This window comes from Sus scrofa, chromosome 16 (genome assembly GCF_054392235.1).
Source record: "Sus scrofa isolate SSC_HxYL_T2T_F1_AM1 chromosome 16, Sscrofa_HxYL_maternal_Yorkshire_Landrace_v2.0, whole genome shotgun sequence".
Taxonomy (NCBI): domain Eukaryota; kingdom Metazoa; phylum Chordata; class Mammalia; order Artiodactyla; family Suidae; genus Sus; species Sus scrofa.
In genome coordinates, this window is record NC_139398.1 from 84,158,128 (window position 1) to 84,169,666 (window position 11,539).

The following is an 11,539-nucleotide window of genomic DNA, read 5'->3' on the forward strand; positions in this document are numbered from 1 at the left end:
AGTTGGAGCTGACGAAAACTGAGCTCATGTAACATGAGTTGGGGTGGGCAGATGAGACACTTTGAGGATATCAGGCTTGAATAAGCTTTCAACCCTTAGCAAGATCTTTCTTCTGCGCCAGTTTATTTCACTGAAAAGATTTATCAGGCTGTCTATTCTCAATGCCTTTTAAATTGTTCTCTTATGATTTGAAGTCTAGAAATAATTTTTTTAAGTATGATTCTATAGTACCTATAGTTTGTATACCCAAATTTATGAAGTAATCCAGTGAAAGAGAATAATAGTATGTGTATTATTTTGCTAGGGCTACCATAAAAATATGCCATAGACTGGTTGGCTTAAAAACCAGAAATGTATTTTCTCATACTCACAGAGGTTGACAGTCCAAGCTCAAGGGGCAGTCCAGGTTGGTTTCCTCTGAGGCCACCCTCCCCTTGTCTCAGCATCCTTGGTGTCCTAATCCCTTCTTATAAGGATACCAGTCAGACTGGATTAGGGCCCACCTAATGGCCTCATTTTAACCTAATTTCTCTTTAAGGGCCCTATCTCCAAACATAGTCTCATTATGCAGGACTGAGGGTCAGAGCTTCAACGTACGGATTTGGGGGAACAATAGCAATATGATAGAAGGGGATAATGTAGTCATCAAAAACAACTATTTAACTTATAGTGAGTGTTGTAAGAAGCCATGGCTATTTTCCTTTGCTCACTCTCATATGATATCTACCTCATATTTATATAGTTTATGTAAATAACAATACTTTTACATACTCTTATTACTGATCAAGAAGTAGAAGTCTTTTTTTTTTTTTTTTTGCTTTTTAGGGCTGTTCCCATGGCATATGGAGGTTCCCAGGCTAGGGATCGAATTGGAGCTATAGCTGCCAGCCTACCCCGCAGCCACAGCAACACGGAATCCAAGCTGCATTTGCGACCTACACCACAGCTCATAGCAAAGCCAGATCCTTAACCCACTGAGTGAGGCCAGGGATCAAACATGCATCCTCATAGATACTAGTCAGATTTGTTTCCGATGCGCAATGATGGGAACTCCCCCAGAATTCTTTTACATATGCCAACAAGCAACAGAAAAATGTTTATTTTACACTTTAGAATTCTGATTTAGAGTTCCCTGGTTTTTGTTACAATTTATACTTTGCTAAAAAAAGGAAAAATAGTATGATTCGTGTGGAAAATCTTGGTAGATGGCATTCTACATATAATACTTATTTTATATTCATAATTGTTAGCTTCACATATGCACTTCCAACACATATATGATTTACATTATATGGTGCATACATAATGTAGTATAGCTAGGAATATTATGCTTTCATGTTTTTTCAGATTTTCCATATAAGATTCTCTAATTTTGTTCTGACTGATCCATTTACTAATATTTCAGAAGTCTTTGAAGTCCACAGTGAGCATTTATTCTTTAATAAGAAAGTGTAATATCTTCTAGAAATACTTTGACATCACATCTGAAATATGATTTCAATAGAAACATAGCTACGTACTTTTCTAAATTTGTTGAATTAACAGGCTGCTTCTTAGTAAGATTTCTTGATACATAATAAGGTTTGATTTCTAGTGAAGGCTGTCCTTCACTGTAACTTTAGTTGAAGATATTCCCATATTAGTTTCTCTTTTAAGGAACTTTTTCTTTATGAGTCCTCTTATGGCAAGAGAGGGCTGAGCTATGTCTGAAGGCTTTACCACATTGATTGCATTCATAGTGTTCTTCTCCTGTGAGTTCTGTGATGTATAATGTGATCAGACTTCTCAGAAAATATTTTTTTTACACTCATTACATTCATAAGGTTTCTCCCCAGTATGGATTTTCTTATGTCTAATAAGGCAGGACACCTCACTGAAAGCTTTCGCACACTTGGTACATACATAAAGTTTCTCTCTGTGTGCATTCTCCGATATACAAAGAGGTGTGACTTCATATTGAAGACTCTCCCACATTCATCACAGACATAAGGTTTCTCCCCAGTATGAGTTCTTTGATGAATACTGAGGTGTGATTTTTGGAAAAAGGCTTTCCCACACCATTCCATTCATAGGGTTTCTTCCCAGTGTGAATTCTCTGATGTTCAATGAGGTGTGATTTATGGGAGAAATCTTTTCTATATTCAGTACATTCACAAGGTTTCTCTAGAGTATGGATTCTCAGATATATAACAAGATTTGATTTCTTGCTGAAGCCTTTCCCACACTCAGTACATATGAAGGATTTTTCTCCTGTATGAGATGTCTTATGTATAGTGAGGTCTGACTTCTGAAAGAAGGCTTTACCACATTCACTACATTCTTTCTTTCTTGCATATCTTCTATTAGCACTAAATAAGTCTAAATAGTTCAAACTTCTGTCATTAGAGTCATTTCTTCAGATTCTGTGTTTAGAAAAAACAAAGTCTGTGCTCAGATGATATATATTTTCAAGTGCATTGTAACTATTACCCTTTTCCTCAGTCACAGTTCTTGGTCAATGAATGCAGTGTGACTCAAAAGCAATTCTTCACTCTCTTTGTGCCTCTCCATGAGGTCATCAACTTTCCAGAGGCAGGAAGTATAATAAACTATATGTTGAGTGAATGTTTCTGCTAATGTATTATGGCTCATAACATTTTGCCCTATTGTGAGACCAAATCTTTACTTTCAGACCCAATATCCATATCTAAAAGAAATGCCAAGGCTAAATGGAACCTATACACCTGAGTGTTGCAGAAAAGCCAAAAAAATTTTAAATATATATAGCAGTAGAAAAATAACCAGGTAAGATGACAACAGATACGTATGTAATTAGCTATATGCAAATAAGACTATAAAGTGGGGAGAAAAAGGGAAACAATGCCAAGGAGTACTAAAAATGAACAAAGAATAGCAGCTACAGGGTCAATGGGAAAAGCTCATCTAGAAGAAATAAAGTTACCAGGGTAAAACGGTGATTAGAGGAAATAAAGGAAGGACTGGATGAGGAACAGAGAGATGCCAGCTAGTGTCTAATCAACTCATTGTTGGATTGCTGTAGTTTAATTGTCACTTGTCTCTTCCAGTATCTTTGAGCTCTTGCCTATTTATCCATCAGCATGAAACTGATTTTACAAAACCATCAATTGATCTGCTTGTAAAAAGGAACACTCTTGTAATCAGTATAATAACAATTCATTCTTGTATGGGTGTGAGGGCCCAGGAATTCATATGTCTGAAAGAGAAAAATAGACCACAGGATAAGCCATATAGTATTTGCTTCAGGATCAGAATCACTACTGAATTCTGACTGCTAAGTGTATCATCTTATTCTATAATAGTTCATAGATACTGCTTCAATCCTGACTTTTTTTTCTTTTTCTTTTTCTTTTTTTTCTTCTTCTTCTTTTTTTTTTTTTTTTTGCTTTTTAGAGCCAAGCTTGCGGCATATGGAAGTTCCCTGACTAGGGGTCAGATTGGAGATGCAGCTGCCAGTCTATGCCACAGCCATAGCAACTCCAAATCTGAGCCACGTCTGTGACCTACACCACAGCTAATGGCAACACCAGATCCTTAACCCACTGAAAGAGGCCAGGGATTGAACCTGCATCCTCATGGCTACTAGTCAGGTTCGTAGCCTGCTGAGCCACAACAGGAACTCCTAATCCTGACTTTCAAATGCTCTCCTCACCTTCCTCTCTACCTATGACATATGAAAAAGGAATTGCAGTTAAGCATATGGGCTCTGAATCCAGATTCCAACCTTAGCTCCATCACTAATTAGATGTATGGCACAGGTCAAGTGACTTGATCTCTTTGGGTCTCAATGTCTTCTATAAAAAAGGGTAATAATATCACCTACCTTGTTTTTGTCAGGATTTGTAGTGTTTTTGTTAGGATTAAATGAGTCAATGGATGTAAAGTACTCAGAATGCTGCCTGGCACATAATATATTCCATTAATTAGATATTATTATACATAGTATTACTGAACCTGAGATAACTATGTGCTTGCCACTTTCTGCTTTATATCATGTTTTCCAAGCTTCTGGGTTCTATTAATGTGACCTTACGTGTCTGACTTCTCATCCCATATCTAAATTCCTATCAGTCTTCCTTTTCATCTGTTTTATAAAGCTCTGACAGTACGGGACTGCTGTTACATTTATGCTACCAACATCCAGAGAAATAAAGTCACTTCTTGACTTAGAATTTGACAGTCCTACCAAGCTTCCTGGCCCACTTTCCAACATGCAAGTCATCAGTCTTTAAATAAAGTGAATAGAGTTCTATTCATATCCAACAATGGTACCCCAGAGGCTTTAAGACATAACTTTTGTCCTAGTCATATTGTGATTTATAATAAGATGTCTATCATCTATCTATCTATCTATCTATCTATCTATCTATCTATATTTCATCTTGGTCTCTATTGTTAGCACAGAGCTCCTAAAACCTGTGGACTTTTCTAAATTATGAGAGTCATACAGGTGTCCTTTGTTATGTTAATGAAGTGACTTATGGGAAGCATCTGAGGATGGGGACTGGTTGTCAGTTGAGCCAACCATGTGATTACATGGTTGGAATTTTTGGTTCTATGCTTCAACTTCCAGGGAGGGAAAAGGCGTTGGAGGTTGAATTAATCACCAATAGCCAATAATTTAATCAATCATGCCTATGTAATAGAGCCTTCATGAATACCCAAAAGGAAGGGATTCAGGAAGTTTCCAGGTTGGGGAACCAGAATGCTTTCATGAACTACCATGCTTGGCCTCAAATGCCATGAGGCCAAGAAGTTCCTTGAATTTGAACTCATAGCCTCCACAACTGTGAGACAATTAATTTGTTTTAAGCCCATCTGTGGGAATTTTTAAATTGCAGCCTAAGGAAATTTATACAGTGTTAAAAAAATAAAAAAGAGAATGCAAGGGTGATGGTGGAAAGGCTAGACTGCTAGAGAAATGAAGATCAAAAACTCTAATTCTAACCCAATGACTTTTTGCAGAAATAGAAAAATCCATCTTAAAGTTCACATGAAGGAGATCTCTTGTGACACAGTGGGCTGAGGATCCAGCGTTGTCACTGCAGTGGCTTGGGCTGCTGCTATGGCACAGGTTTGATCCCTGGCCTGGAACTTCCGCATGCAGAGGATGCACCCCAAATTTTTTTTAAAAAGTTCACACCAGGGAGTTCCCTTCATGGCACAGCAGAAACTAATCTGACCAGGAACCATAAGGTTGCAGGTTCAATCCCTGGCCTCACTCCACTCACTGGGTTAAGGATCCAGCATTGCTGTGAACTGTGGTGTAGGTCACAGATACAGCTTGGATCTGACGTTGCTGTGGCTGTGGCATAGGCTGGTGGCTACAGCTCCTATTAGACCCCTAGCCTGGGAACCTCCATATGCCCTAGGTGCAGCCCTAAAAAGACAAAAAAAAAAAAAATCAAAAAAAGTTCACACCAGGAGTTCCTGCTGTGGTGCAGTGGGTTAAGGACTTGGTATTACCATAGCTGGTGCAGGTTGCAGCTGTGGCTCAGATTCAGTCCCTAGCCCAGGAACTTTTATATGCTGCAAGTATGACCAAAAATTAAATAAAGTTGACATGAGAACTCATGAATCTCAAGAGACTCTGAATAGTCAAAACACTCTAGAAAAAGAACAAAGTTGAATAACTAACACTTCCTGATTGTAAAACATACCGTAAAGCTACAATGATCAAAACAGTGTGGTACCGACATAAAGATAGACAGAGATCAATGTAATAAAATAGGGAGTCCAGAAATAAACCCTCTCTATATGAATGGTTAAGTGACTTTCTACAAGAGTACCAAGATCATTCAATGGAGAAAGGACAGTCTTTTCAATAAATGGTGCTAGGAAAAGTGGATATCCACAGGCAAAAAATGAAGTTGGATCCTTATGTCATATACAAAAATTAACTAAAAATGGATCAAAGACCTACAGAGCTAAAATGATAAAAGACAGAAGAAAATACAGAAAAAAAACCTTCTTGACATTGGATTTGACAATGATTGCTTAGATATAACAACAAAAGCACAGGCAACAAAAGAAAAAATAGGTAAACTGGATTTCATCAAAAGTAAAACCTTTGGAGTCCCCGTTGTGGAGCAGCAGAGATGAATCTGACTAGGAACGATGAGGTTTAAGGTTCAATCCCTGGCCTCACTCAGTGGGTTAAGGATCTGGCATTGCTCTGGCTGTAGTGTAGGCCGGCAGCTGTAGCTCTGATTCGACCCCTAGCCCAGCAACCTCCATATGCCATGGGTGTGGCCCTAAAAAAGCAATAATAGTAATAGTAATAATGATAATAATAATAAACAACTTTTGTGTGTCAAAGGACACTATTAAGAAAATGAAAAGGCAACCCACAGAATGGAAGAATATACTTGAAAATCATATATTTTGCAAAGAATTAATATCCAGAATATATAAAGAATTCTTATAACTCAGCAACAAGAAGAGAAACAACCCACTTTTAAAACAGGCAAAGAACTTGAATAGATAAGAAAATATACACATGGCCAATAAGCCCATGAAAACATGTTCAACATCACTAATCACCAGGGAAATGCAAATCAAAACCATAATGAGATACCATTTCATACCAATTAGGATGACTATTAAAAAAAAAAAACTGGAAAATAACAAGTGTTGTTGAGGATGTGGAGAAACTGGAACCCTTATACATTTTGGTGGGAATGTAAAACTGTGCAGTAGCTGTGGAAAATATCACAGTAATTCCTTAAAAATGTAAACAGAGAATTATCACATGATTCAGCAGTTTCACTTCTGAGTATGTACCTGGAAGAACTGAAAGCAGGAACTCAAACAGATATTTGTACATCAATGTTTATAGAAGCATTATTCACAATAACCAAAAGGTAGTAACAGCTCAGTTGTTCACCAGTAGATGAATGGATAAATAAAATGTTATATACATTACAATGGAATATTATTCAGCCAGTAAAGGAATGAAATTCTGACACATGCTACAACATGGATGAACTCTGAAGATATTATGCTAAGTGAAATAAAGTATACATGAGACAAATATTCTAAGATTCCACTTATATGAGGAGGTATCTAGAAGAGTCAAATTCATAGTAATAGAAAGTTGAATAGTGGTTACCAGTGGATGGGGAAGATGGAACACAGCATTATTATTTAATGGGTGTAGGGTTTTAGTTTGATGATGAAAGTGTTCTAGAGATGAATGGTGGTGACAGTGGCACAACAATGCAAACTTACGTAATACCACTAAACTGTACATTTAAAAATGGTTAAAATGGTCAATTTTATGTTGTCTATATTTTTAAAAATAATTTTGGACGCGTTTTTACTTTACTTAACTATTTTTTGGCCACTCCTGTGGCATGTGGACGTCCCACCTGCCAGGGATCGAACCTGCACCATAGCAGTGACAACACCAGATCCTTAACCCTCTGAGCCAACAGGTAAATCCTATGTTGTCTATATTTTGCCACAATTTTATTTGGTTTTGTTTTGTTTTGTTTTTTGGCCTCGCCCATGGCATGCACAAGTTCCTGGGCCTGGGAACCTGGGATCACACCCACACCACAGTAGTGAAAAAGAAGGATCTTTATCCCACTGAACCACTGGGGAACTCTGCCACAATTTTAACAGACAAAAATGTCTCATCGAGGTCTTAAATGAAGTTGATAGGAATCACAGGTACGATACACCTTAAGGGGAAAATGTAATTCTTTAATAGCCATACGAAAACAGATTAACACGGGAAGGCGGTCCACAGAAATGGTGTTCAGGTAGATATGAAACTTATTATGTTAATTGTCCCCAGTCATTTTCAAAGGCCCAAGGCCTTTAAGAAGGGAGTCTGAAGCATATTTCTCAAAGATGCCAGCCCTCACTGACCGACTCTGAACTTACTGCCTTCACTTCCACGCATACAACTCTTCCCCAACCCACCTAAATCTCCAACTTGGGATTTCTCTCTCCATCATCCATGGTTCTTCTCCTTGTTCCAACTCGTGGATCACAGCAGGCTTGGTGGTTTGATATCCTGCCAGTGGGAAATGATGAGGGAGATGGACTTAGCTACCCGGGCTTCAGGAACCTTGAACTCTCAACTGTATTAGGGACTGCCTGATGAAGGTGCCCATTTGTACCTGAAAAAAGAGGGGGGGGTTTTGTTTGTTTTATGGTTTGTTTTTTGTTTTTTTGTTTTTTGTTTTGTCTTTTTATGGCTGTACCTGTAGCATATAGAAGTTCCCAGGCTGGGAGTTGAATCAGAGCTGGAGCTGAGGCCTGTGCCACAGCAACACGGGGTCTGAGCCACGTCTGTGAACCTGTGTCCTCATGGATTCTAGTCGGGTTCATTACCATGGAGCCACAATGGGATATCCAAGAGAGGTTTTAAGGAAATGTGTAGCCACACCTCCCAAAAGATTGTTGGTCTTAGTGTACTGAGACTCAGAGCCACACTTGTGAAAGTATTGCAGAAGGCTGGCAATTTGGAACAACTGAGACAGGAAAAGCAGTCAACCAGGCACATGCCAATCAACCAGGGAAATGGTCCTTACCCACTGAGATGAGGCTGATATAGTTGTCGAGCATCATGTCTTTGTACAGATCCCTCTGAGGGGGGTCCAGATACTGCCACTCCTCCTGGGTGAAATTCACAGCCATGGCCTTGAATGATACTGGCCCCTGAAACAACACATTCCTATTCCAAGTAAAATGATCTATATTTTTTGCACAAAATGGAAAAAAAATGCCTGGGGCAACTTGTTCCTAAGCATGTTCATTTGTTGATAATACTTCCTGAAATGTATCCCCACATGATTCTGGGTGATAGTACACTAAATTCGTCTGGTTCTGTTTCCACAGCACTGAGTTTCAATGCCTATTTTTCTCGTTTTATGGTCCTTTTTTTTTTTTTTTTTTTTTTTTTTTTTTTTTAAGGGCTGCTTGTGTGGCATGTGGAAGGGGTTGACTCAGAGCTACAGGCGCTGGCCTACACCACAGCTCACAGCAACTCTGGATCCTTAACCCACTGAGCGAGGCCAGGGGTGGAACCTGCATCCTCATGGTTCCTAGTTGGGTTTGTCACTGCTAAGCCACAATGGGAACTCCATTTTATGTTCCATTTTGTGAGCAACACAAACCTCATATTTGAAATACTTGTTACTTGTGAAATAATTCCTCATTAGGCTATTCATTATTAAGTCATTAGAGGAACATTAAAGAGTACCCACTAACTGTCCAGAACAGATTGTCCCAGATGCAAAGGATCAAATGTTGGAAGTTGATCCAATTTCCCAAAATTCTAAGGCATAAAAAACTACTTAGTATCAAAAGTATCCATTCAGCCAGTCTGTGTCTTTTGGTTGGGGCATTTAGTCCATTTACATTTAAGGTAATTCTTGATATGTATGTTCTTATTGACATTTTATTAATTGTTTTGGATTTGTTTTTGTTGGTCTTTTTTTCCCCTTCTTCTCTTGTTCTCTTTTCTTGTGGTTTGATGACTAGAGATGTACTTGAAATTAAGAGACCAACAACTTAAAATAATCTTGTGTGTGTGTGTGCGTGCGTGCGTGTGTATATACACACACCTATATCAAAACTTCACGGTAACTGCAAACCAAAAATCTACACACACAAATAAGAAAAAGCAAGCCAAACACAACACTAATGTTGCATCATCTTGGATTCATTGACTCTTTCATCATTATATAATGACCTTCCTTGTCCCTGCTTCAGTTTTTAACTGATAGTATATTTTGTCTATGATAAGAATAGTTATCTGGGAGTTCCTGTTGTGGCTCAGAGGATTTAAGAACCCGACTAGTGTCCATGAGAACATGGGTTCGATCCCTGGCCTCACTCAGTGGGTTAAGGACCTGGCTTTGCTGTGAGCTGTGGTGTAGGTCACAGATCCCGAGTTGCTGTGGCTGTGTCAGAGGCTGGCAGCTGCAGCTTTGATTCCACCCCTAGCCTGGGAACCTCCATATGCAGCCCTAAAACGTCAAAAAATAAATTAAAATTAAATTAAAAAGGCAACTCTAAAATAAAAAAGTAAAACAAAAAGTTTTAAATGAAAGAATAGCTATGTTTGATCTCTTTTGATTTCCATTTACTTGGAATACCTTTCTCTTTCCTATTGCTTGGATCCTATACGTGTTCTTAAAGCTGAAGTGAGTCTCTTGTAGGCAACATATTGTTGAGTCTTATTTTGTTGCTTTTTATAATCTATTCAGGCACTCTCTGCCTTTTGATTGGATAATTTCATCATTTCACATTTAAAGTTGATGGTTAATAGGTAAAGACTTATTGATGCCATCTCATGTTGTTTCCTGCTATTTTGTATTTCCTTTTTTTTTTTCTTTTCTTTCTCTCTTGCTGTCTTCCTTTGCTAATTGATTTGTTAGCTGGTATTCTTTGATTCCCCTGCCTTTGTCTTTTGTGTACCTACTATAAGTTTTTGCAGTGATTATCATGAGGTTTATGTAAAATATAATATTCTATTGTAAGTTGATAACTTCAATTCTATACAAATCTCTACCTTTCACTCCCTCACCCTATTTTATGTTTTTTAATGTCACAATTTACATCTTTTTATTTGTATATCCATTAACAAATTATTTTGGCTATAGTTATTTTTAATACTTTTATCCTTTTTAGCCTTTCTACTGGAGTTATGTGGTTCATACCCCACTGTATGATAGTATTAGGGTATTTTGAATTTGGCTATATACTTACCTTCACATGTTTACATGCTGCTAATTAGTTACTTTCATTTTAGCTTGAATAATTCCTTTTGACATTCCATGTAAAGCTGGTATAAACTACCTCAGTTTTTGTTTGTCTTGAAAAGTCTTTATCTTCCCTTCATTTCTGAAAGGCAGCTTTGCCATGTGGCTCTTATTTAGGCTCTTGGTCCATTTAGAGGTAATTTTTATACATGGTGTTATATAAGGGTCCAGATTCATGCTTTTGCATGTGAATATCCATCCAGTTTTCCCAGAAATGGGTAGTTTATAAGCACTTACCTTAAAAAAATTAAATAGAGCTTATCTAGAAATTAACTTCAGCAATATTATCCAAAGACAAAAACACATAGAGATATACATATATCCAGACAGACAGAGATCTCATAGCTTTATCTTAAAATTTAATCTGTAGATTATTGTGGCCAGGCCATATTACAAAGGAAATCATATTTTTTTTAAATACTATATTGGATTGTAACCGAAAGTGGTCCAGTTCTGGAGGATATACTTCAATATGAAATGAATTTGAATTTCCCAAAGCCGGCACTCTCATGCATAAGACAAATGCAAACATACAAAAAAAGAGCAAAATCTCATTCCTGCAGGACAAAAACAAGAGTGAAGCCCAACACTTTTTTAAACAAGGATCTCTCTTTTTAAAACAAACAATACGGAAAAGGAAAAATAGGGAATCATGATTCCACATGTCATGGCAATTCATCCGGCAAACATAAAATCAAAAAGAACAGTTAGAATAAGTTAAATTTACTTACTTGAGCTTTTAA

The 11,539-nt window shown here is 37.6% G+C and overlaps 1 pseudogene; it reads right to left on the reverse strand.

The window, feature by feature from the left end:
• Positions 1-2,178: 2,178 nt before the first annotated feature.
• On the reverse strand, positions 2,179-11,539 carry LOC146395689 (KRAB domain-containing protein 4-like; annotated as a pseudogene).